The 27735-nt window shown below is 46.1% G+C and overlaps 1 long non-coding RNA gene across 1 annotated transcript in view; it reads left to right on the top strand.

The window, feature by feature from the left end:
• Positions 1–27735, top strand: part of LOC138357794 (uncharacterized) — a 60947-nt gene that overhangs the window by 16555 nt on the left and 16657 nt on the right. The window contains exons 2-3 of the long non-coding RNA XR_011225145.1: positions 7121–7400; positions 11347–11391. This is a non-coding gene — a long non-coding RNA (uncharacterized lncRNA). The remainder of the gene's footprint in view (positions 1–7120; positions 7401–11346; positions 11392–27735) is intronic.

Consider the following 27735-nt stretch of genomic DNA (forward strand, 5'->3'; position numbering starts at 1 on the left):
CTCTCTCTCTCTCTCTCTCTCTCTCACTCTCTCTCTCTCTCTCTCTCTCTCTCTCTCCACACCCTAGAGATGCTGCTTCCAGGTGTCCTGTGATCTCTAGTGATCTGTCAAGCATCCTATCAATCCATCAGTCTCATCATCTCCCACTCCCTCCCTCTCTCTCTCTCCCTCACCCTCCCTCTCTCTCCCTCACTCTCCCTCTCTCTCCCTCACCTTCCCTCTCTCTCCCTCACCCTCCCTCCCACTCCCTCTCTCCGTTCTCTATCCATAACTGTTTAAGTTTCCACTCATTTTTCTTCTCATTGTTTTCTCTCATACCCCTCCTCTACCTCCTTCTCCCCCCCCCCCCTCTCCCTCCTTCTCAACCCCTCCTCCTCGCCCCTCCCTCATTCCCCCCCTCCCCCCAAATCCCTTGCCACTTGCCTCTCATTCTCTCAATTGGCACTTCCAGCCTAGCGGGCCTCGCCCTCCTCTCTAGTTAGTGGCACTGTAGCTAAGTTACAGTGCCAGGCTGGCTCTCTTACTGTGGCAGTCTGGCTGTTATGGTGGCAGGCAGATTAAAATTTATAAATTTGTATTCGCTAGAGACGAGAGATACATAATAATTTACTCTTGGTAAATAGTAGAGGGGTTGGTCCCAAGCCTGTACACGGAAATAACATCACATGAGATCAGGAGGCATGGCAGGATGTGCAGAATACCCCCGTTGAAGAGCAGAGGTGCAACAGGTACTCTGAGAGAGAACTCTATCAACATCAGAGGCCCGAGACTGTTCAACACGCTTCCACTACACATAAGGGACATAACTGGCCGACCCCTCACAGTGTTCAAGAGAGAACTATCAACATCAGAGGCCCGAGACTGTTCAACACGCTTCCACTACACATAAGGGACATAACTGGCCGTCCCCTCACAGTGTTCAAGAGAGAACTATCAACATCAGAGGCCCGAGACTGTTCAACACGCTTCCACTACACATAAGGGACATAACTGGCCGACCCCTCACAGTGTTCAAGAGAGAACTATCAACATCAGAGGCCCGAGACTGTTCAACACGCTTCCACTACACATAAGGGACATAACTGGCCGACCCCTCACAGTGTTCAAGAGAGAACTATCAACATCAGAGGCCCGAGACTGTTCAACACGATTCCACTACACATAAGGGACATAACTGACCGACCCCTCACAGTGTTCAAGAGAGAACTATCAACATCAGAGGCCCGAGACTGTTCAACACGCTTCCACTACACATAAGGGACATAACTGGCCGACCCCTCACAGTGTTCAAGAGAGAACTATCAACATCAGGGGCCCGAGACTGTTCAACACGCTTCCACTACACATAAGGGACATAACTGGCCGACCCCTCACAGTGTTCAAGAGAGAACTATCAACATCAGAGGCCCGAGACTGTTCAACACGCTTCCACTACACATAAGGGACATAACTGGCCGACCCCTCACAGTGTTCAAGAGAGAACTTGACAAACACCTCTAAATAATACCTGATCAACCAGGCTGTAACTCATATCATCAGGCTGCGAGCAGCCGCGTCCAACAGCCTGGTTGACCGCGGGGGGAACTTGATTATTGGAACCATGGAAAGGTAGAAGGCAGGTAATAGAATGGCAGGTTAGGATGGCTATATTAGTCTGCGGGGTGCCAACACCAACAGCCAAACTGACCAGGCAATGATGAGAGAAGTTTGGTCGCCCGCCGCCGCCCTGCAAGAGCAGAATAACACTTAATCAACCACAGACAAGCCACAGACAAGCCACAGACAAGCCACAGGCAAGCCACAGGCAAGCCACAGGCAAGCCAAAGACAAGCCACAGGCAAGCCACAGGCAAGCCAAAGACAAGCCACAGGCAAGCCACAGGCAAGCCACAGGCAAGCCACAGGCAAGCCACAGACAAGCCACAGACAAGCCACAGACAAGCCACAGGCAAGCCACAGACAAGCCACAGGCAAGCCACAGGCAAGCCACAGGCAAGCCACAAACAAGCCACAGGCAAGCCACAGGCAAGCCACAGGCAAGCCACAGACAAGCCACAGACAAGCCACAGGCAAGCCACAGCCAAGCCACAGGTAAGCCACAGACAAGCCACAGGCAAACCACAGGCAAGCCACAGGCAAGCCACAGACAAGCCACAGGCAAACCACAGGCAAGCCACAGACAAGCCACAGGCAAGCCACAGACAAGCACAATAGATGGGAGAGAAGACTAGCCGAGAGGGGAGAGGGGACGGAAGGGCTAGAGGAACAGAGGGGGAAAGATCAAGTCGAAATCCTGGGATATTGGTGGGACGGAAATGTAGGGTAAGGGAAGTAGGGTGTATAAGGCTCGGGGATAGGTAGCAGGAGGCAGGAGGCTCGAGGATAGGGAGCAGGAAGCTCGAGGATAGGGAGCAGGATGAGATGTGAGCAGTATTGACATGTGACATAAAAGAGCGAGAAACATATGGCTCTATTGGGATGAGCAAGAGGCAAGATAGTGCGGTCATGGAGCAGAGGATAGTGAGGGAAGGACAGGAGAGGGATGGAAGGGAAGAGAAGGAGAGGGATGGAAGGGAATAAAGGAAGGAGGGAAGAAGTGGATAGTAGCAAACCGAAGGAAAATGTGAGGTAAAGATAGAGTGAATGGAAAATTAGGAGAGAGAGAGAGAGAGAGAGAGAGAGAGAGAGAGAGAGAGAGAGAGAGAGAGAGAGAGAGAGAGAGAGAGAGAGAGAGAGAGAGAGAGAGATAAGAGAACAGCAGAAACGATTCATATTTGAAAATTAACAGACGAACACATTGAAAATATAACGAAAGAGAATATGAAAAAAGAGAGAATAAAGGAGAATAAAGTGGTGAGAAGAGGAGTGAGAGAGAAGAGCAGATCAGCAAGAGAAGAGGAGTGAGAGAGAAGAGCAGATCAGCAAGAGAAGAGGAGTGAGAGAGAAGAGCAGATCAGCAAGGGAAGAGCAGGTCAGCAAGAGAAGAGGAGTGAGAGAGAAGAGCAGGTCAGCAAGAGAAGAGGAGTGAGAGAGAAGAGCAGATCAGCAAGAGAAGACAAGAGAGAAGAGCAGGTCAGCAAGAGCCAGCAAGAGAAGAAGAAGCAGCAGGAGGAGGCTGCAAGGATCCTGTATGCAAATGTCTTCACACGTTTGGCGGGAAAAACTGGTAACTGCTGTGATGCTTGAGGAGAGAGAGGAGGTGGAGAAGGTGGAAGATGCAGTCGACTAGAGGTTGAGAATACGACCTGGTTGTGGTTGTGATTGTGCCATGATTGTATTTTGATGAGGCAGCGTTACCTAGTTACCTCCCCCAGCTACGTACACTACGTTCTTCTACGTACCGTCCTTGTCTGGGGGTGACTGTTTGTAGTGTAGAGGCAGGACAGCCTCCCGAGAGACGACCATATAGCGGATGTACTTATTGACGCCACGACAACCTGCTAAAACGACTCCTCCAACCTGTTCTCGCCCTTAGTACCAGTTTAGTACCAGTTTCAGTTTAGACCCTGGCGATTCCAGCGTCAGAAGTCCCCTGGTTTAGTGAAATTGCAAAGCACTTGCAATTTCGACGTTTTTCCCTAGAATTGATAAGTGTTGGCCTCGATTTGAAATTGAATCAAGGTAAGGTTAGGTCTAGGTTAGGTTGGGTTAGGATAGATTAGGTTAGGCTTAGGTTAGGTCTATGTTAGATTGGGTTAGGATAGGTTAGGTTATGTTAGGATAGGTTAGGTTAGGTCTATGTTAGGTTGGGTTAGGTTAGGTTAGGATAGGTTAGGTTAGGTTAGGTCTATGTTAGGTTGGGTTAGGTTGGGTTAGGTTAGGTTAGGTCTATGTTAGGTTGGGTTAGGTTAGGTTAGGTTAGGTCTATGTTAGGTTGGGTTAGGTTAGGTTAGGTTAGGTTAGGTCTATGTTAGGTTGGGTTAGGTTAGGTTAGGTCTATGTTAGGTTAGGTTAGGTCTATGTTAGGTTGGGTTAGGATAGGTTAGGTTAGGTCAGGTTAGGTCTATGTTAGATCGGGTTAGGATAGGTTAGGTTAGGTTGGGTTAGGGTAGGTTAGGTTGCGTTAGGTGTTTAGGATATTTTTGTATTTACTTGTAGTAAGTGTACTACTTCTAAGCAATAGTGTATTACTTACAAGTATTACTTATATATTTGTTATAGTGTATCACTTATAATACACTCTATAATCATTATAGAGCATAACGAGTATATAATTATAAGTAATTATTAATTAAAAGTGGTATTAAACTTTTCTTAATCTTAAGATTTTCTCCATCCACATTTTGTCCAAGTACTTGAGCTGGACGGTAGAGCGACGGTCTCGCTTCATGCAGGTCGGCGTTCAATCCCCGACCGTCCACAAGTGGTTGTACACCATTCCTTCCCCCCGTCCCATCCCAAACCCTTATCCTGATAATTCTTTCTTTCTCGTGATAATTCCCTCCTTCCACATTTGTACCTTTTGTTTGTTTCTTTGTACACACACACACACACACACACACACACACACACACACACACACAGAGAAATGGTCAGAGAAATGGCTACTGGAGTTTAACACCAGTAAATGTAAAGTTATGGAAATGGGATCAGGTGACAGGAGACCAAAGGGACAGTACACAATGAAGGGGAACAGCCTACCTGTAACGATTCGAGAAAGAGACCTGGGAGTGGATGTGACACCTAATCTAACTCCTGAGGCACATATAAATAGGATAACGACAGCAGCGTACTCTACACTGGCGAAAATTAGAACTTCATTCAGAAACCTAAATGAGGAAGCTTTTAGGGCGCTTTACACTGCCTACGTGAGACCCGTCTTAGAGTATGCCGCGCCATCATGGAGCCCCAACCTGAAGAAACACATAAAGAAACTGGAGAAGGTTCAGAGGTTTGCGACGAGGCTTGTCCCAGAGCTACGAGGGATGGGATATGAAGAGCGGCTGAAGGAACTGAACCTTACGACACTAGAGAAAAGAAGGGAGAGAGGAGATATGATAGGGACATATAAAATACTCAGGGGAATTGACAAAGTGGAAATAGATCAAATGTTCACACGTAATAATAACAGAACGAGGGGACATGGGTGGAAACTGGAAACTCAGATGAGTCACAGAGATGTTAGGAAGTTTTCTTTTAGCGTGAGAGTAGTAGAAAAATGGAATGCACTTGGGGAACAGGTTGTGGAAGCAAATACTATTCATACTTTTAAAACTAGGTATGATAGGGAAATGGGACAGGAGTCATTGCTGTAAACAACCGATAGCTAGAAAGGCGGGATCCAAGAGTCAATGCTCGATCCTGCAAGCACATATAGGTGAGTACATATAGGTGAGTACACACACACACACAACACACACACACACACACACACACACACACACACACACACACACACACACACACACACACACACACACACACACACACACACACACACACACACTGTTGAAGGGAGTCGCATTATAACAAAAAAAAAAACAGGTGTGGGCGGCTACCGTTCTAAACACATTAGGATAATTCGTGTGTGGCCACCATGGTTCTGTGAGAGGCTTCGGCTGACCACACCCGGCTTCCTGTCCCAGCTGGCCACCCCCTCACCCCTCCACCCCTCACCTAACCCTCCTCCTCCCCTATCCCATCTCCCCTACCCTTTCTCCAATATTCCCCCTTACCCCTCATCTCTCTCTCTCTCCTCACCTCTCACTCCTCACCCTCCCCCCCCCTTCACGGTGGTAATTGGACAGGTTTTCATGTTATGGTTCGGTTCTGCTGCTGTTGCCGCTGCTGCTGCTGCTGCCGCTGCTGCTGCTGCTGTTGCCGCTGCTGTTGCCGCTGCTGCTGCTGCTGCCGCTGTTGCCGCTGCTGTTGCCGCTGCTGCTGCTGCTGTTGTGTATTGTGGGGGATTTTTATTTTATTATTATTTTCTACCACAGACGTGGCCAGGCATTTACAATGCTAACCAGCATATATATACATTTTCTTCTGTCCTCCATGGATGGTTAGAGTGTGAAGGGTAGGACTGGGGGACCTTAGTGGATAGGGACATACTGTCCATAGGGATAGGTGTGTAGGTGTGTGTGGGGGGGGGGGGTGAGGAAGAGGGGGGAGTTGATGGGTATATGTTTCTATCATTATTGTATCAAAGGAGGAAGTTGGGCATTACACAAGCCACTCCCTGCTCCGCAACCGTTACCTCCTCACCGTTAGCTGCTCTGCTGTACTCACTTCGTTGTCCGGGCTCCGGGGTTAAGCTCCAGCTCTCGAGTCTCGCCTCTCAACCTCCGTCGGGGTGGCCCAAGAGTGGGAAGACCTGACGAAATTGCAACTATTTAAGGTTGAATGGCAGCTATTGTTAGACGATTGAAGTCCTTGTGTAGCCGAGGAAGTTGACTTAGTCCAATTGAGTTATCTTATACTAGGGGTCCCTTAAACAAGGGGTATAACCATACCTCTTAAGAGTACCAGAACCAAATAATGGGGCCCAGAACCAAGTACCAGATTAATGGGAGTACCAAAACCAAGGTTATATGGACCTTGATGTTTGAACAGTTTAAACTCAAACAAATTACGATAATTACCTTATGACTTCATACCAGCTGTTGAGTAGATGGCTGACTGTATAGGGACATCTTTTGAAGTTATATTGGTGCTTGATAGGACTGGTGGTGATGTCGGCAGTCAGAGGGGGGGGGGTATATATGGGAACATATTGGGCAATCCGTTGGGGGATCTGTAAAGACATTATACTCTCTGATTGGTTGCTGGGCTAGGTACAGGCCTTGTTTCAAAGCCTATCAATCCAACTGACCAATCCTAAGTTGTATTAACTGCCTGTCACTATATCCAATTGCCAATTTGCTTATCTTAGCTATGTAACTAAATGAGCATAGACTGAAACTAGTAAATTATTAAACAAACTCTGTGGCAGCCTATCCTCCCCCCCCCCTCCCCCCCGTAACAACACAATGGTCAGACCAGCCTAATTAGCTTTGATGATTAATTACCAGGTTTCATAACGGTGTTTGTTGCTAATTATCTTTTCCGTGAACAAAATATGCAAAATGTCATTATGAAGTAAGGATATATATGGCTGCCTTGATCCATTACATTTATTACAGGGAGAGAGAAACATGGATTTGTAGTCTGCTATCTTTAGTCTCTAATTGGTGCTGAATATGGATCATATGGCTCCCTGCTGGACCACCACCTGGACCATATATGGCTCCTTGCTGGACCACCACCTGGACCATAAGGTCCAGGTCCACCTGGACCTGGACCATGTGGGAGGACCTGGACCTCCCACAAGTGAAGGGTCGAAGAAGTAGAACAACTCGCAAAACCCTCTCCAGGTACAATCTAGGTACAAGCAACCCTCACCTAACCTACCAGAGGCCGATGGTAAGAAAACGTTAATTCTACGGTGCTTCAATTTGATTTTAATTCATTGTATATTTACCGGATTGGCTAATTCCCGTCCTAAGTGTGAGGACGGGTTACGAAAATGATAATTAAGCTTATAATTGCACCAAACTAGCTGTTGTTGTTGTTATAGATTCAGCTACTCGGAACAAGTTCCAAGTAGCACGGGCTATGGTGAGCCCGTAACTTACCTGGCACAGGAGCGGGGCAAGAAGCACGGGCTATGGTGAGCCTCGTGGACGGGAGATGTCTCCCGTGCACCAAACTAGCCCATGACCGCTCTTTTAAACTATAGCCTCAAGAACCATTTTTCCCATTTATGGTACAACATGTATCACTTTAAGTGCTCTACCAGGAGCACTGGTGCCTGGTACCACTGTGTCGTGGTACTTCGTACCACTTGCAGCGCTCCTGGTACCCCAAGTACCTCTTGCAGCGCTCCTGGTACCCCAAGTACCTCTTGTAGCGCTCCTGGTACCAAGAGTCCTCTTTGGGACCTTTGACAGTGAAACCCTCTTGGCACATAAAGCCCACTTGTCCACGAGTTACTGCCAGTGAACCGCCTCTACGTGCTGGGACTATCCTGGAGGGCAAGAAGACGACGAACTAAAAAAAACAGAGAATAGAGGAATAGAAGGACGAACTGGATAGAGAAAAGGAAAAGGCAGTAGACTCAGGAGACTATGGAGTCTCCTGAGACCTTTGGTATGTGTCCTATTTCTTATTTAGAGTCCTATTTTTCTCTCTCTTCCCCAAGGAAAAAAGCGAAAATAGGCACATAGGAAAAATGGAATAGAATATCTGAAACCAAAGCAATGAATGGATGGATAGAGAAATATCGTAATTAAGAGAAATTAAGGAAAAGGGGAAGGAATTGAATAGAGGGAGAACGAAGTGGAAGACAAAGAGTCAAGAGAGAGAGAGAGAGAACAAGGGAAAGTTGAGAATTAGAGAGATATAGAGTAAAGAAGGGGGGAGAGAGGATAATTGAAAACCATAGAGGAGGAAATTGAGCGCGAAATACGAAGAACGAAATGTGTAGAAGTAGAGAAGAGAATGCAAGAGAGAGAGAGAATAAGGAATAGGGATAAAACAAATAAGACGAAGGAGAAGATAGGGAGAAATAGGGATAGATCACAATAGAAGGCTAAAAATAAAAGAACATCAATGGAAGAGTGGGGAAATGGAACAGGGGGGGGGCTTTTCCCCCCCTCTCTGTTCCACCTCTCCCTTGTGGGAATCTGATGGACAGGTAAGTTTAACATAGAATTAAGCTGTGGCATAGACCGATGAGTTGGTGGTGGGTGTGTGGGGGCGTTCTGGAGAGTGAAAGAACTATTGGTGATGTGAAGATCTGACATCAAAGATGAGTTCTTGCATTAGAGTTCGTGGCAAGGGAGGAGTCTGACATCAGAGTGAGTGAGTGAGTGAGAGTGAGTCACCCTCCTGCCCTCAGGGTACCGGTTAAGGAGAGACTGATATGAACAAACAGGAACGGGCTAAGAACAGCTTGACAGCTGTTCTTTAAGAACAACAATATGGAGTTTGATCAATGTTTTAAGGAGTAGCAGAAGCGGCAACCCTTGCAGAAAATGCTCTCGAAGTGGAGGAAAGTGATGAATACATGATGAATAAACACGATGAATATGAGACGTGAATGGGGCAGCAAACAGTAATGTGGCATTGTGTAACAATTCTGAAGGACGTGGAGGCTGAACTAAAGAGATGCACGCCAATTTTAATTTTTTTTAAATTTTGCCCCGAGGGGCGAGTTTATTGGGCAGCGCCACTCATCCTGTAAGTGGACACACCGCCATAGTGACAGTATTGGGCAGCGCCACTCATCCTGTGAGTGGACACACCGCCATAGTGACAGTATTGGGCAGCGCCACTCATCCTGTGAGTGGACACACCGCCATAGTGACAGTATTGGGCAGCGCCAGTCATCTTGTGAGTGGACACACCGCCATAGTGACAGTATTGGGCAGCGCCACTCATCCTGTGAGTGGACACACCGCCATAGTGACAGTATTGGGCAGCGCCACTCATCCTGTGAGTGGACACACCGCCATAGCAGCATGTACAACACTCCCCAATAGGAAGAAAACCCGCTGGGTTGTTCATCCTGTCACTTGTACCAAGACACAGCTGGGACTTGCTTAACTGTCTCAAGTGAACAGTTCCTCAAATATCAAGTGATGCGGAGGATGCTGGCTGGTCCTCGACTCGAGGGAGAGTGAAGACGGGCGTCTGAGATGTTGTTGTGACAGCTCTGACACTCTGGTGATACGGTTTGACACTCTTGGCTCACGCTGCATGGTTAACAGCTTGACAGAGTACTCAGCCCCTGGGAGGTAAACACAGCCCAAAAGTGTCAGCTCACGTGGCCTGTACTCACCTATTTGTGCTTCCGGAGAAGGTTGAGCTCTGGCTCTTTGTTCCCGCCTTTCAACTGTCAATCACCTGGTGTACTGGTTCCTACTGTGTGTATGTGTGTGTGTACTCACCTAGTTGTGCTTGCGGGGGTGAAGGTCCCGCCTTCAGGAAGGAAGGTGGCTCTTTGGTCCCGCCTCTCAACTGTCAGTCAACTGGTGTACAGGTTCCTGAGCCTACTGGGCTCTATCATATCTACACTTGAAACTGTGCATGGAGTCAGCCTCCACCACATCACTGCCTAATGCATTCCATTTACTAACTACTGTACTACTGTGTGTGCGTGTGTGCGTGTGTGCGTGTGTGTGTGTGTGTAATTACCTAAGTGTAGTTACAGGATGAGAGCTACGCTCGTGGTGTCCCGTCTTCCCAGCACTCTTTGTCATATAACGCTTTGAAACTACTGACGGTCTTGGCCTCCACCACCTTCTTACCTAACTTGTTCCAACCGTCTACCAGTGTGTGTGTGTGTGTGTGTGTGTGTGTGTGTGTGTGTGTGTGTGTGTGTGTGTGTGTGTGTGTGTGTGTGTGTGTGTGTGTGTGTGTGTGTGTTTACTAGTTGTGTTTTTGCGGGGGTTGAGCTTTGCTCTTTCGGCCCGCCTTTCAACTGTCAATCAACTGTTTACTAACTACTTTTTTTTCCCCACACCACACACACACACACACCCCAGGAAGCAGCCCGTGACAGCTGACTAACTCCCAGGTACCTATTTACTGCTAGGTAACAGGGGCACTTAGGGTGAAAGAAACTTTGCCCATTTGTTTCTGCCTCGTGCGGGAATCGAACCCGCGCCACAGAATTACGAGTCCTGCGCGCTATCCACCAGGCTACGAGGCCCCTGGTGTGTGTGTGCGTGCGTGTGTGCGTGTGCGTGTGCATGATCAAAGTTTTTGCGTTACAATCAGCAAGTGGAACTCGATTTCGGTGTGAGTTCGACACAATATGTAACTAAGCAATTCAGCCCTTCAGAGATGGTTTGGTGGTTCACAAGTGGTAGTGTCAATGCCTTCAGATTTTGACGAGAGACCTCGGCGGCGTTTACAGTTCCAGGGACTTGAGACTTACTTAAAGACTTAAGGACTTACGTCTTACTTAAAGACTTAAGGATTTAAGACTTACTTATAGACTTATTAATCGGGCCTAAATGCCCGATTATTTTTTGTTTCGGAATTTTTTTTTGAAGTGTGTGTGTTTTTTTTTAGTCAGCATTGAATCCAGAGAGAAAATGTACAGAAGTTTGTTTCTGTCTGTCTGTCTGTCTGTCTGTCTGTCTGTCTGTCTGTCTGTCTGTCTGTCTTTCTGTCTGTCTGTCTGTCTGTCTGTCTGTCTGTCTGTCTGTCTCTCTCTCTCTCTCTCTCTCTCTCTCTCTCTCTCTCTCTCTCTCTCTCTCTCTCTCTCTCTCTCTCTCTCTCTCTCTCTCTCTCTCTCTCTCTCACACACACATACACGTAATGGAATACCTGTAACTCACACCTGGCTCTTTGCTTTCAGGTATGTACCAGCCAACTACCACCCATCTTCCCGAGATGTGATCTTGTGAGTATATAACCTTCCTGAGGTATACCACGCTATACTCCCCTTGCATAGACCCGAATATAAGAAAAATATTGAGGCACTGACATGGGCTCGAACTTGCGTACGTCCCTGGATTAGGAGACTGGAAGGCCCTCTCAGCTGGTATTCCTGGAGAGGGGTATGGTACGAGCTGCTGCCTTCTATATTCATAGTTCAATTGAACATCTAGGGCGAGGTACGTCTTGGCACGTCGTGGCTCAGTGGGTAGGCCAGGGACGAAAGTTCGAGTCCATTCCATTGCTCCAATTATTTTCAGATTGGTATACATTACATTATTGTGATTCCAATCTGTATACCAAAATATATTTTCTCAAGTATACCAAGATATACTTCTCCAAGTGTACTAGAATATACTAGAAAAGTGTTGCAGAATATAATTGCAAAGTATACCATAATATACTTCCCCAAAAATATGCCAGAATATATATATTTTTATTGGCCCCCCCCCTGTATCCCCCCTCCCCCCCTCCCTAAGGCCCTGGACCCACGCCGAGGTATGTAAAAGATTTTTTTTTTATTATGTGAAATTCAAGTTTTTATCAAAATTTTCACATATAAAAATTTGAGAGGGCAAATATTTGTCTTTGTATGGAACTATTTATATAAAACATTTTTAACTGGTTTAAGTTCTTTTGTATTAAAAAAAACAAGTGTATGTTTTTATTTTTTAAAATAGATAAATACCATATTTTTCTTCAGTTTTTTTTTATTTTTTTTTTTCGAGGCAGTATTTTCTGACTGACATTGTATGGGAGAATAAATTGTTTTGTTGCTGGCTATTGTATGTGAAATGTATTAAATGTATTAAATGTATTAAATGTATTAAATGTATTAAATGCAGGGTATGAATTGCAAGTATAAGGCCATTAATCTTTTTTTTTCTATTTATATATATTTATTAATATAAATATGCATTGGTAAATTAGAAGGTTGTGTTATTTTTAAGATTTATTTTACATTTTTATTTGGTGTACTCACCTAGTTGTGCTTGCGGGGGGGTTGAGCTCTGGCTCTTTGGTCCCGCCTCTCAACTGTCAATCAACTGGTATACAGATTCTGGAGCCTATTGGTGAATTGGCCTATTCCTCTCATTCCTGAAAGGAATGAGCTGTGAGGAAAGATTACTGGAACTGAACCTCACGACACTGAAAGACAGAAGAGTTAGGGGAGACATGATCACTACCTACAAAATTTTCAGAGGAATTGACAGGGTAGATAATTATAAACTGTTTAACCAAATAAGCCACAGGGATGGTAGAAAGAACTTTTTCAGTGTCATAGTTAACAGGTGGAATGCATTAGGCAGTGATGTGGTGGAGGCTGACTCCATACACAGTTTCAAATGTAGATATGATAGAGCCCAGTAGGCTCAGGAGCCTGTACACCTGTTGATTGACAGTTGAGAGGCGGGACCAAAGAACCAGAGCTCAACCCCCCGCAAGCACAACTAGGTGAGTACACACACACTGGGCCGCCGTGGAATAGAATAACAATAAAAGTTGGGTTATGTCCGACTGACCGGTCAGAGAGAGACAGAGACAGAGACAGAGACAGAGAGAGAGAGAGAGAGAGAGAGAGAGACAGACAGACAGACAGACAGACAGACAGACATCTTTTATCATGGAACTTCTGTATTATACAACTTTGGGGGTCTCACAAAAATCTCAGTGTTTTGTATCACGGGTTCTCCTCTACTTAATTAAATACTCTCTTAAATGGAAGCCACATACTGTCATCTCAGCTCTAGAGAAAAAAATGTTTCTCTTTGTGTAAGTTTTGAGAATTCTCAGAGGACCGTTGCCAGACGTGGGGACTTTAATGTGTTTTTTTGGTCGTATGTGGAGGAGAAAGTGATTTTTTTTTTTTAGAGACATTGTGAGTGTTTTGTGTGAGTTTGTGAGCTATTTTTGGTCGGGTGTTTTTATCTTTAGTAAATTACAGTTTTAGTTTTGTGAGTTTTTGTGTGTTTGTAAGAATCTTGATTCTACCTTGTCTGCCTTACCTTAGCAAGGCAATGTAACCTAAGGAAAGGTTATCTTGCGGTGTCTAACCAAGCCTCCTGGTTTGGTGGTTTGGTCAACTAGGCTGTTGGACGCAGCTGTTCGCAGTCTGACGTAAGACCCGCCGCCATATTGATCTGATAAGTCAGTCGGGTATGTCCTTTATGTATAGAGAGGGAGAGTGTTGAAGAGTCTTGAGCTGGTGATGTTGATAGAGTTCTCTCTCAGCGTACCTATTGGAGTTCTCTCTCAGCGTACCTATTGGAGTTCTCTCTCAGCATACCTATTGGAGTTTTCTCTCAGCGTACCTATTGAAGTTCTCAGCGTACCTATTGGAGTTCTCTCTCAGCGTACCTATTGGAGTTTTCTCTCAGCGTACCTATTGAAGTTCTCAGCGTACCTATTGGAGTTTTCTCTCAGCGTACCTATTGAAGTTCTCAGCGTACCTATTGGAGTTCTCTCTCAGCGTACCTATTGGAGTTCTCTCTTAGCGTATCTATTGGAGTTCTCTCTTAGCGTACCTATTGGAGTTCTCTCACAGCGTACCTATTGGAGTTCTCTCTTAGCGTACCTATTGGAGTTCTCTCTCAGCGTACCTATTGGAGTTCTCTCTCAGCGTACCTATTGGAGTTCTCTCTTAGTGTACCTATTGCAGTTCTCTCTCAGCGTACCTATTGGAGTTCTCTCAGCGTACCTATTGCAGTTCTCTCTTAGCATACCTATTGGAGTTCTCTCTCAGCGTACCTATTGCAGTTCTCTCTCAGCGTACCTATTGTGGTTCTCTCTCAGCGTACCTATTGGAGTTCTCTCTCAGCGTACCTATTGAAGTTCTCTCTCAGCGTACCTATTGAAATTCTCTCTCAGCGTACCTACTGGAGTTCTCTCTCAGCGTACCTATTGCGTTCTCTCTCAGCGTACCTATTGGAGTTCTCTCTCAGCGTACCTATTGGAGTTCTCTCTCAGCGTACCTATTGCGTTCTCTCAGCGTACCTATTGGAGTTCTCTCTCAGCGTACCTATTGGAGTTCTCTCAGCGTACCTATTGCATTCTCTCAGCGTACCTATTGGAGTTCTCTCTCAGCGTACCTATTGGAGTTCTCTCTCAGCGTACCTATTGCGGTTCTCACTCAGCGTACCTATTGGAGTTCTCTCTCAGCGTACCTATTGGAGTTCTCTCTCAGCGTACCTATTGGAGTTCTCTCTCAGCGTACCTATTGGAGTTCTCTCTCAGCGTACCTATTGGAGTTCTCTCTTAGCGTACCTATTGGAGTTCTCTCTCAGCGTACCTATTGCGTTCTCTCAGCGTACCTATTGGAGTTCTCTCTCAGCGTACCTATTGCGGTTCTCACTCAGCGTACCTATTGGAATCTCTCTCAGCGTACCTATTGGAGTTCTCTCTCAGCGTACCTATTGGAGTTCTCTCTCAGTGTACCTATTGGAGTTCTCTCTCAGCGTACCTATTGGAGTTCTCTCTCAGCGTACCTATTGGAGTTCTCTCTCAGCGTACCTATTGGAGTTCTCTCTCAGCGTACCAATTGGAGTTCTCTCTCAGCGTACCTATTGGAGTTCTCTTTCAGCGTACCTATTGCAGTTCTCTCTCAGTGTACCTATTGGAGTTCTCTCTCAGCGTACCTATTGGAGTTCTCTCTCAGCGTACCTATTGGAGTTCTCTCTCAGCGTACCTATTGGAGTTCTCTCTCAGCGTACCTATTGGAGTTCTCTCTCAGCGTACCTATTGGAGTTCTCTCTCAGCGTACCTATTGGAGTTCTCTCTCAGCGTACCTATTGGAGTTCTCTTTCAGCGTACCTATTGCAGTTCTCTCTCAGTGTACCTATTGGAGTTCTCTCTCAGCGTACCTATTGGAGTTCTCTCTCAGCGTACCTATTGCAGTTCTCTCTCAGCGTACCTATTGGAGTTCTCTCTCAGTGTACCTATTGGAGTTCTCTCTCAGCGTACCTATTGGAGTTCTCTCTCAGCGTACCTATTGGAGTTCTCTCTCAGCATACCTATTGGAGTTCTCTCTCAGCGTACCTGTTGGAGTTCTCTCTCAGCGTACCTATTGCAGTTCTCTCTCAGCGTACCTATTGGAGTTCTCTCTCAGCGTACCTATTGGAGTTCTCTCTCAGCGTACCTATTGGAGTTCTCTCTCAGCGTACCTATTGGAGTTCTCACTCAGCGTACCTATTGGAGTTCTCTCTCAGCGTACCTATTGGAGTTCTCTCTCAGCGTACCTATTGGAGTTCTCTCTCAGCGTACCTATTGGAGTTCTCTCTCAGCGTACCTATTGGAGTTCTCTCTCAGCGTACCTATTGGAGTTCTCACTCAGCGTACCTATTGGAGTTCTCTCTCAGCGTACCTATTGCACCTCACAATTGCGCTTTTTGTCATGCCTCCTCGTCTCATGTAGAGTTATTTTTGTGTATAGATTTGGAACTAATCTTTAGTATTTTCCAAGTGTTAATTACTATGTATCTCTCTCGCCTGCTTTCGAAAATCCTGGAACACCAGTGATGCACCTCAAGGAACTAGAGGATGACCTGGACAAAATTCAAAATGATTCAGCTAATGGTTACTAGAGTTTAAGTAAAGCAAATGCAAAGAAACGATGCTAGGTGGAGGAGGCCGGAGACAAGGTACAGTGAAGAGGAAAAAAAAAAAAGCCTCTCCTGGAATCACAGAAAGAAAGATTTTGTGGTTGATTTAGGTCGTTTAGGACCTCGTAATCCATTGGTGTCAGACCATTGGTATACGAGGCCTGTATACCTCGTATAAGAACTCGAACCAGTGATTCAGAATTGGTGTGTGTGTGTGTTCGAACCAATCCTGAAGCACGCGGCACCGGCGTGGAGCCCTTATATACTTCTTTTAAAACAGAATGAAACTGGAGAAAGGTCAGAGATACGCCACAAAGACTAGTCCCAGAGCTGGTAGGTATGGATTATGAGGAAAGACGAGAACAGTTCAATCTCTGGGGATTGTAAGGGAGAAAAAAACAGGCGAGACATGATCATAACATACAAAATAGTTAAGGGGGAATAAGAGTGGATTCGGGCAGTTAGAGCTCTTTGCATATTCTCTAGGTTAGCAATTCCTATAGCTTTGAATGAGGCTGTTAGTGTGTAACAATATTCCACCCTTGAGGGTACTATAGTGTCTTGAAGAGTGTCATCATTGGTATAACATCTCTTCGAAATGTTTTTGTTATCTAACGTGTCATTTTTCTTGCAGTTGTGACTTGTCACGCACGGTAAATAAAACGCTGTTATTAAGGTATTGAAGTACGACATTCAACAATCTTAAATACAACAGCTAACGTCAAAGATACGATCTCTTGGAGATCGTATCTTTGGATCGGAAGTTAATTATACTTTGCAGTTTGACATTACTGTTGTACGATAGCTTAAGTTCACACGTTCTGTAACTTTAATTCTGAAATAACATAGCTAGAGTTCAGTAGTGCGATATACTGAGGGTAATCTCTGCCTGCGATAGGAAGATTAGAAATTCAAGTTCAATTGCTGTATGTCATCATAGATTTCAGAATACGTGATCTTATATTTTAGAACCAAAAAGACATCATTTTTAAAGTGCATCAACGTAAAACTCCGGAGTACGATAGGTTCAAATCTCTCTCTTGAGTCAAGCATACGATAACGTCTTGAATGCACCAGCTCAACCTTACAGTACGATAACCCAACCAACTTCTCGAAAGAACTTATCATACATAAAAAAAATAGCTTTACGAAAGATAAATCACATTACCCGCAAGACATATCGGAAGAACCTTCATCGTGTATATAAATACCAACAAAAAAAGAGGAGGTAGAATTTATTTTCAAAATATTATTTGGGACCATCGTACGCCCGGCACCACTACTTCCCCTACTTGCGCGGGCTTTTGTCCTCGCTGCGTCCACTTGTTTCCCGCGCAATTCATTGCTGCTTTTCCCGCGTATTTACCGACTCGCTCCTTCACTTCTTTCACCAAGCTAAATTGCTCTCATTAGCGGATAATTCCAGCTTCTATATATATATATATATCATGCTATCGTTTGTTCCTTTCACGAGGCTCTCATTTGACTTTCTTTGTCATAGTGAGTAATACCTTGGGGGGAAGGGGGAGGGTGTTGTACATGAACAGATTAATATATTTATGTTTTTGTGCGTCTTGAGAGAATTGGAATACGATCTCTGTCTGTCTCTCTCTCTCTCTCTTTCTCTCTCTCTCTCTCTCTCTCTCTCTCTCTCTCTCTCTCTCTCTCTCTCTCTCTCTCTCTCTCTCTCTCTCTCTCTCTCTCTCTCTCTCTCTCTCTCTCTCCCCGCCATGTCACTTCGTACACAGTAATTCTTAGTTTTTTCTTAAATTTTTTATTTCCAAGTTTGAAAGATGAGTAGATGAAGTCGATGGAAGAGTAGACAAGGAGGAGAAGATGAAGGGACGACGACGTTTCGGTCCGTCTTGGACCATTCTCAAGTCAAGTGAATGGACAGTCGACTTGAGAATGGTCCAGGACGGACCGAAACGTCGTCGTCCCTTCACCTTCTAGTGTGTGGTCTGGTCAACATACTTCAGCCTCGTTATTGTGACTCCTCGCCTGCACAAGGAGGAGAAGAAGGAGAAGAATGGAATGTCGAGTAGTAAGCAAGAGGAAAAGAACCACAGCTGTAGGGGAAAGGGGAAGTAAAACCAATAAAGGATGATTGAGAAGGATCGGATAGGAGAGAATAAATTTGATGGCTAGAAAGAGAGGAATAAAATAAGCGAGAAGAGAGAAATGGAAGGAAATAAAAGGGAGGGGGATGAATAGCAATAACGAAATGAAAAAGATGACATTAAACCATAGATTGATGTCCCTGACATGTTTTCCTCTCAAAGTACAAGGGACAGTAATCAGGAATAGAATGAACTTAGTATTATTAGAGAAGAAGTTGTCTTTAATAAGACATATTCCTCCAAGAAGTGCCGGATCAACCGGGCTGTGGTGGATATGTGAGCGTCCAGGCCGCTCCAAGCAACAGCCTGTTGGACCAAGTTATCACAGGCCAGGTCGCAGGCTAGACTTGGAGAGTAAAAGCTAAGAATTCATAATATACCAGACCTCACTGGACCTTATACTGGACGATTAAGAGTTTGAGAGGCGGGACCCAAGAGCCGTGGCTCTCCCAACCAATAAATACAGCACAGTCTTGTTCAACAACTAGGTGAGCATCTAGGTAGACACTGTTAGCTGAGCAGGTAGGAAATGAGGCAGGGAAATGAGGGTGAAACTAGGGTGAGGTTTTGTGAGGGCATGTGAGGTCTAGGCAACTTGGAGGGAGGGAGAGAGAGAGAGAGAGAGAGAGAGAGAGAGAGAGAGAGAGAGAGAGAGAGAGAGAGAGAGAGAGAGAGAGAGAGAGAGAGAGAGAGAGAGAGAGAGAAGATTTGGAAGAGGTAGGGAAAGAGATTGGTGAGAGGAGACCAGAGTTCGAGCCCACGTGTGGGAATGTACAGACATTCTACTCTATAGCAGTATGCTCTCATACAACCATAGAGTATGGTAGTATGACAGCATACTACCATAGAGTAACCACACTTTGATAAGCACACGTGTCAGCATAGAGGGTGGGGGGGGGGGGGGGTTCTCTGAGCGATGGAATGGGTGGATGGGGGATGGGATGGGATGGGATGGAGTAGTGTTCTGTTCAGAGATTTACATATAGGATACAAAAGTTAATTCCATGCTGTATTTACTGACGTAAAAACTGCAGGGAGCCCTGTGTGTGTGTGTGTGTGTGTGTGTGTGTGTGTGTGTGTGTGTGTGTGTGTGTGTGTGTGTGTGTGTGTGTGTGTGTATTCACCTAGTTGTGTCTGCAGGATCGAGCATTGACTCTTGGATCCCGTGTGTACTCACCTAGTTGTACTCACCTAGTTGTGTCTGCAGGATCGAGCATTGACTCTTGGATCCCGTCTTTCGAGCATCGGTTGTTTACAGCAATGACTCCTGTCCCATTTCCCTATCATACCTGGTTTTAAAATTATGAATAGTATTTGCTTCCACAACCTGTTCCTGAAGTGCATTCCATTTCCCCACTACTCTCACGCTAAAAGAAAACTTCCTAACATCTTTGTGACTCATCTGAGTTTCAAGCTTCCATCCATGTCCCCTCGTTCTGTTACTATTCCGTGTGAACATTTCGTCTATGTCCACTCTGTCAATCCCTCTGAGTATCTTATACGTTCCTATCATGTCCCCCCTCTCCCTTCTTTCTAGTGTCGTAAGGCACAGTTCCCTCAGGCGCTCCTCATACCCCATCCCTCGTAGCTCTGGGACGAGTCTCGTTGCAAACCTCTGAACCTTTTCCAGTTTCATTATATGCTTCTTCAGATGGGGACTCCATGATGAGGCGGCATACTCTAAGACTGGCCTTACGTAGGCAGTGTAAAGCGCCCTAAATGCCTCCTTACTTAGGTTTCTGAATGATGTTCTAACTTTTGCCAGTGTAGAGTACGCTGCTGTCGTTATCCTATTTATATGTGCCTCAGCAGATAGATTAGGTGTTACGTCCACCCCCAGGTCTCTTTCACGCGTCGTTACAGGTAGGCTGTTCCCCTTCATTGTGTGTGTGTGTGTGTGTGTGTAACCACTAGGCCAATTACTGACCATCCCCCTCCCCCCCCCTCCCCTCCCAGGATTCAGCCTCAGAAATTCTCTAGCATCCAGGTATCTATTTACTTACTGCTAGGTGAACAGTAGCATGAGATGGAAGGAAACGTTGCCATAATTTCTTTCCGCTCCGGCCACAATTCGAACCCCGGGAGCTACGGCTGAAAATTGAAGTCTTAAGAGTGACACCTGTTTACTGTTTTCGAACACCTGTTTCCTGTTCTAATACGACACCTATTTCCCGTTTAATGACGGGTTTTTAGTACGCTCTGTCTATACTGTCATACAGTTAGACGGGAGTATAGACGGTGTATGAAGGTGGGGGGGGGGGGGGGAATTCCCCCCTTATGGTGGGGGTTGTGGTGGGGGTGAGGGGGGGGTTCGTGACAGGGTTTAAGATTGACGGAGTTTCGACGGCCAGATTGACGGGGTTTGAGCAGGGAATCTAACGGCGCTTGACGGAGTCTCACAATGGCCAGATTGACGGGGGGGGGGGAATGGGGGGGGGGGGGTTGAAGGGTAAGTTGAAGGAGCGTGTTGGCATCGAGTGACTCACATATTACGAACACTGACGGTAAGAAGGACTCGGAGAGGGTACCTATCCGGATTCGCGGCAGCGTTCACACGTGAATCCGGATTCTTCTGAGTGGCCCCTATTGTTTTGTTTATTTTGGATTTTGGCAACACACGCGCATACATACGTACATATTGGTGCCAGGACGGGTGCCAGGACGGGTGCCATGGACGGGTGCCAGGACGGGTGCCAGGACGGGTGCCAGGACGGGTGCCAGGACGGGGGCCATGGACGGGACAACGAGGAGCCGTCACAGGGGCCAACCACAGCCTTGCCTTGTTCCGGAGATCCTTAAATTGATGACGTAACTACCTCCTCTTCCCCTTCCCCCCCTCCTTACATTCCGTCCCCCCCCACACACCCTCACTACTCTGCCCCCCCCACACCCCCCACCTCCCTAGGTGTCTTTTTGCCTACCCTTCCCTCCCCCCCCCCTCTCTCTCTAAATATCTTCCAGAATGTCATTAAAACCTCGTCACCTGCGCCCCCCCAAGCTGTGGTGATGTGGGCGTGTGGGTGTGGGTGGTTGTGGGCGTGTGGGCGGTGGTGAGCGTGGGGGGGTGTGGAGTGGGTGGTGTTGACCATGAAAGCAACTTAAAGGTCAGTACAACTGGATGACTCGTGGTTCTTACCCCTTATGACCTTCTGAACAGTAGCGTCTCTCACCCTCTGTCATTGTGTCTGTCTGTCTGTTTGTCTGTCTGTCTGTCTGTCTGTCTGTCTGTCTGTCTGTCTGTCTGTCTGTCTGTCTGTCTGTCTGTCTGTTTGTTTGTCTGTCTGTCTCTCTGTCTGTCTGTCTGTCTGTTTGTCTGTCTGTCTGTCTGTCTGTCTGTCTGTCTGTCTGTCTGTACGCTACTCACAAGACGGGGCTCCATCACCCCGTGCTGCTGGCTGGCTGGCTCCAATATGTGAGATGAACATTTAATTAAATCGGCTATGAGTCGTTGTATATAATATTGATCCAGCTACCTGTCATGGGACGATAGAAGCACAGACTCATGTCTCTCTCGCTCGCTGGCGAGGCTCCAACTACTTGAGCTGGAAGGTAGAGCGACGGTCTCGCTTCCTGCAGGTCGGCGTTCAATTCCCGACTGTCCTCCGAAGTGGTTTGGGCACCATTCCTTTCCCTCCGTCCCATCCTAAATTCTTATATCCTGACCGCTTCCCAGTGCTATATAGCCGTAATGGCTTGGCGCTTTATTGGGTGTACTAGATGTAACCATGACAACGTTTCTGGGCATCTATGTTATATATTCCCCGATGGTCTAAATGGTTTGGGCATCATTCTTTCACCCTGTCATCCTATACACATCCTATACTCACAGGATGAGTGGCGCTGCCCAATACTGTCACTATGGCGGTGTGTCCACTCACAGGATGAGTGGCGCTGCCCAATACTGTCACTATGGCGGTGTGTCCACTCACAGGATGAGTGGCGCTGCCCAATACTGTCACTATGGCGGTGTGTCCACTCACAGGATGAGTGGCGCTGCCCAATGCTGTCACTATGGCGGTGTGTCCACTCACAGGATGAGTGGCGCTGCCCAATACTGTCACTATGGCGATGTGTCCACTCACAGGATGAGTGGCGCTGCCCAATACTGTCACTATGGCGATGTGTCCACTCACAAGATGACTGGCGCTGCCCAATACTGTCACTATGGCGGTGTGTCCACTCACAGGATGAGTGGCGCTGCCCAATACTGTCCCCATGGCGTTCACTCACAGGATGAGTGACGCTGCCCAATAAACCCGTCCCAGCGGCAAAATGAAAAAGAAATTAGCAAAAAAAAACATTTTTTTCAGGAATTTGCTTCTCACGGATCTCTCGATGTGTCTAACGCTACATACATACATATCACCACGCATGTATGAATGTATACCTTAGGGATGAGTATGTATAATGGTGAAACAGATGTATAAAATGTTAAAAGGAAGAATATCTTGATTTATTTCTATCCGGCGCGGGTTTATGAGAGAGACGTAGGGAAGGGGAGTAGGTAGGGGAAGTAGGGAAGGAGGGAAGTAGGGAAGGAGGGAAGTAGGGAAGGAGGGAAGTAGGTAGGGGAAGTAGGGAAGGAGGGAGGGAGAAGGGGAAGTGCACAGGCTGCCTTAGGAACCGTTGGGAGTTAATAGCACAAGTTAAAGTAGCCAAATTGCTGAAAATAACTACTCTGAATGGGACAGGAATTCTGCCCTTCCAAACCCCCGGAGGTGGGGAAGTAGCCAGGGTGGTGGGGGGGGGAAGTAGCCAGGGTGGTGGGGAAGTAGCCAGGGTAGTGGGGAAGTAGCCAGTTTAGCGGGGAAGTAGCCAGTACAGCGGGGAAGTAGCGAGTGTAGCGGGGAAGTAGCCAGTATAGCGGGGAAGTAGCGAGTGTAGCGGGGAAGTAGCCAGGGTAGTGGGGAAGTAGCCAGTTTAGCGGGGAAGTAGCGAGTGTAGCGGGGAAGTAGCTAGGGTAGCGGGGAAGTAGCGAGTGTAGCGGGGAAGTAGCCAGGGTAGTGGGGAAGTAGCCAGTTTAGCGGGGAAGTAGCCAGGGTAGTGGGGAAGTAGCCAGTTTAGCGGGGAAGTAGCCAGTACAGCGGGGAAGTAGCGAGTGTAGCGGGGAAGTAGCCAGGGTAGTGGGGAAGTAGCCAGTTTAGCGGGGAAGTAGCCAGTATAGCGGGGAAGTAGCGAGTGTAGCGGGGAAGTAGCCAGGGTAGCGGGGAAGTAGCGAGTGTAGCGGGGAAGTAGCCAGGATAGCGGGGAAGTAGCCAGGATAGCGGGGAAGTAGCCAGGATAGCGGGGAAGTAGCGAGTGTAGCGGGGAAGTAGCCAGGATAGCGGGGAAGTAGCCAGGATAGCGGGGAAGTAGCCAGGATAGCGGGGAAGTAGCGAGTGTAGCGGGGAAGTAGCCAGGATAGCGGGGAAGTAGCCAGTTTAGCGGGGAAGTAGCCAGGATAGCGGGGAAGTAGCCAGGATAGCGGGGAAGTAGCCAGGATAGCGGGGAAGTAGCCAGGATAGCGGGGAAGTAGCGAGAGTGGCGGGGAAGTAGCGAGAGTGGCGGGGATTTAGCGAGAGTGGCAGGGAAGTAGCGAGAGTGGCGGGGAAGTAGCCAGGGTAGCGGGGAAGTAGCGAGTGTAGCGGGGAAGTAGCCAGGGTAGCGGGGAAGTAGCCAGTTTAGCGGGGAAGTAGCCAGTACAGCGGGGAAGTAGCGAGAGTGGCGGGGAAGTTGCGATAGTGGCGGGGAAGTAGCCAGGGTGGCGGGGAAGTAGCCAGTATAGCGGGGAAGTAGCCAGGTTAGCGGGGAAGTAGCCAGTATAGCAGGGAAGTAGCCAGGGTAGCGGGGAAGTAGCCAGGATAGCAGGCAAGTAGCCAGGATAGCGGGGAAGTAGCCAGGGTAGCGGGGAAGTAGCCAGTATAGCAGGGAAGTAGCCAGTATAGCGGGGAAGTAGCCAGGGTAGCGGGGAAGTAGCCAGGATAGCAGGCAAGTAGCCAGGATAGCGGATAAGCAATCAGAACAGTTTGAAAATCGCCGGAAAGCGGTCAAATTGGCGGGAAAGTAGCCACCACCAGCCCGAGAGAATTCGGGAAATACGGTGAAGTCTGCGAGCGGAAGTAGCAGAGAGTAGCAGCAGGCGGCAGTAGACTGACTACCCTATGGGGAGTAGTTCAGTTATAGGGGGTGCTGGCTGGGGGGGGGGCTGAGTAGCCATATGTGAGCAGGTAAATGTGTGAAGATATATATAGCTGTTTGGACAGGTAAACAGTATAGAATGTCTATATATATATATATATATATATATATATATATATATATATATATATATATATATATATATATATATATATATATATATATATATATATATAGACAATCAAATGATTGATGTAGACATTCTATAAATAGAATATAGAAATCGTAGAATTTAGAATATAGAAATTTCTAATTGTATAAATTACAATGAAACTAATGGAGTAATTGCAGTCATAATAATAGTAGTAATAACAGTCAAATAAATGTTAATGTCGATAAACAAATAATGAGATGAGTAAGATTAATAAAGTTTTATATTGAAAGCGGAAGGTAAAATGTAATTAGTGGCTCGTTTGATGTGGGGTATTGGTCCCTTTGTCCAGTGGCGGGCCCGCCCTGAGGATATTAATATGTGGGACCTCTGTGTCTCTCTCTCTGTCTCTGTCTCTCTCTCTCTGTCTCTGTCTCTCTCTGTCTCTGTCTCTCTCTGTCTCTCTCTGTCTCTCTCTGTCTCTGTCTCTCTCTCTCTCTCTCTCTCTCTCTCTCTCTCTCTCTCTCTCTCTCTCTCTCTCTCTCTCTCTCTCTCTCTCTCTCTCTCTCTCTCTCTCTCTCTCTCTCTCTCCCCTCCCAAAGCTCTATAGATTCTAGAGTCTAGGGGTTCATAAGCTTTTGAAGCTTCTAGAACTCTTTCGGCTCCTAAATTTTTCAAAATCCTCCCCCCACCCTCCCAGGGTCTTCCTAGGCTACTAATGCTTCAATTCCTGAGACTTCCTAGGCCGCTGAGGCTCCTAAGACTAGCTAGGCTGCTAGGTAATGTAATAGTAGAAGTCTTCCTGGCAAACAATAATGCTCGTAGCCTGATGTATGAGTCACAGCCTGGTTGATCAGGTATTCTTTGGAGGTGTTTGTCAAGTTCTCTCTTCTCTCATTTCTCACTCACTTCTCTCTCTATCTTGAGGTTATCTTGAGATAATTTCGGGGCTTTTAGTGTCCCCGCGGCCCGGTCCTCGACCAGGCCTCCACCCTCCCAGGAAGCAGCCCGTAACAGCTGACTAACTCCCAGGTACCTATTTAGCTTTTGCGAAATGTGTGTGTGTATCTTACGTCTGCGTTTTGCTTGTCTTCCGTGGCATCTGAGGTTATGTCATAGTGGTGTAGCAATTGTGAGAGGGCAGGAGCGTTCCCAAAAGTTCAACCCGGATCAGTGCCGCTCACAGCTCGACCCAAATGAGCACCTAGAGCACTGAGCATTCAGAGCTCATTCAAATGAGCATTCAGAGCACCTTTCGAGCGCATAACGAACCACATCACCTTTCGCTCGCCACATCATTCACTCTTGCCAACATCCAACCAATTTGGAACAATGCGAGAGTGAGAAAGATATTCGCTCCGATATTCCTTACCATCCCATCACCTATTCCTTGCCCCTCCCACCGACGACCCTGATGCCCTTCCTCCGCCTATTCCTTACCCCTCCCATCTCCTGTTCCTTGCCCTTTCCACCACCGTCCCTGATGTGGATATTGAGGTCTCCATTACTGGAAACAAAGGTAGTTTCCTCTGAGTTAAAAGCCAAAAAAAACAATTTTTTTTGTTTTTTCTTAAAAATCACTGGAGCGACCAGGAAGACTGGGATAAGAGGGGGGGATAAAGAGGGAAGAGAAGGAGGAGGAGGAGTAAGTGGGAGGGAAGAGAGAAGTGAAGGAATAGGTATGTAGGAAGAAGAGGGCCAAGGAAGAGGAGGTGAATGAGGCAAGTGAGAGGTGGAATAGGATAATAAAAGAGAAAACAAAAGAAAGATGGATAGGAAGGCAAATAAGCAAGCAATAAGTGCATTAAGAATAAGAAAAAAGGGGAAAAGGAGACGATAAAGATGGGCATAAGATAGGGAAGGAGAAGAGTAGAGGAACTCGCGTCCCCCAAGACAAACGAGAATAGGGGAAACCGAGAGAATAGGGAAAATTACTGATGAATGGCATGGGAAGGGTGGAAAGGAGATAATGGAGAAGACAAGGGCATCAAACAAAGACTAAAGACAGTAAGTGAAAAGAATAGAAATATGAGGGGATTGAATAGGAAAGAGAGAGAGAGAGAGAGAGAGAGAGAGACAGACAGAGACAGAGCATCATCATAGCATTCAAAACTAGTTGCAGAACACCTAGGTGATTGATAGCGTGGGATTAGCCAGTTAATCAGCTCTGTAAACTAACTTCTTCACCAAAACACTTCTTAATAACTGTCCAACACTCAGATTTCCCCGGTCAGGGTTCGATGCATCTTGACCTGACTCTTATATAATTCTGTATCTTATTGGCTCCAAATTTCATACTGAACCTGATTGGCTCGCTGTAGCTGTAGGCCTTATTGTCACTGTTGAGTTAAGGAGCTCTGATCTTCACCACCACGAAATGACAGAATTAATGGGCACACTTAACCATCTTGCAGGTTACGGCCTATAGGCCTATACAGTTAGATAAAATATACAACGGTCTGCTATTAACCCAATATATATATATATATATATATATATATATATATATATATATATATATATATATATATATATATATGTGTGTGTGTGTGTGTGTGTGTATATCACGAAAATAAACACGTGATTAAAAATGTGACAATGTCAGACCACGGAGGAAAAATGAAACAGGAATTTCCTTAAGTACTTTCGTATATTAATATATTAATAATAATAATATTTCGTATATTAATAATCACTCCTTCTGAAGGTGTATTAATATACGAAAGTACTTAAGGAAATTCCTGTTTCATTTTTCCTCCGTGGTCTGACATTGTCATATATATATATATATATATATATATATATATATATATATATATATATATATATATATATATATATATATATATATATATATATATATATATTTCAAGCTTATGTAGGCCTATTTTTCTATTCAGAAGTTTCCTGAGGCCTATCATTCACATTGCGAATCACAGGATGATTGATAAAGCAATTAAAAAATGCAATGAAACTGGGGTGAGAATAGTTTGAGCTGCCTCATCCCTTTGTGTGTGTTTATAGCTCAATAAACTTATTTCTATTTCAATTTCAAGATCAATGGAGTTCTAGATCTCTCTGAATCACTCTTTATTCAGTTTGAACAGCTCTAGCGTCAATCATCTTCGTGTGGGGAGAACATGACCAATATCACTATCATTTGGGGAGAAAATGTCCAACATCACTATCATTTGGGGAGAAAATGTCCAACATCACTATCATTTGGGGAGAAAATGTCCAACATCACTATCCTTTGGGGAGAAAATGTCCAACATCACTATCATTTGGGGAGAAAATGACCAACATCACTATCATTTGGGGAG

Source organism: Procambarus clarkii, chromosome 80 (assembly GCF_040958095.1).
Source record: "Procambarus clarkii isolate CNS0578487 chromosome 80, FALCON_Pclarkii_2.0, whole genome shotgun sequence".
Lineage (NCBI taxonomy): Eukaryota > Metazoa > Arthropoda > Malacostraca > Decapoda > Cambaridae > Procambarus > Procambarus clarkii.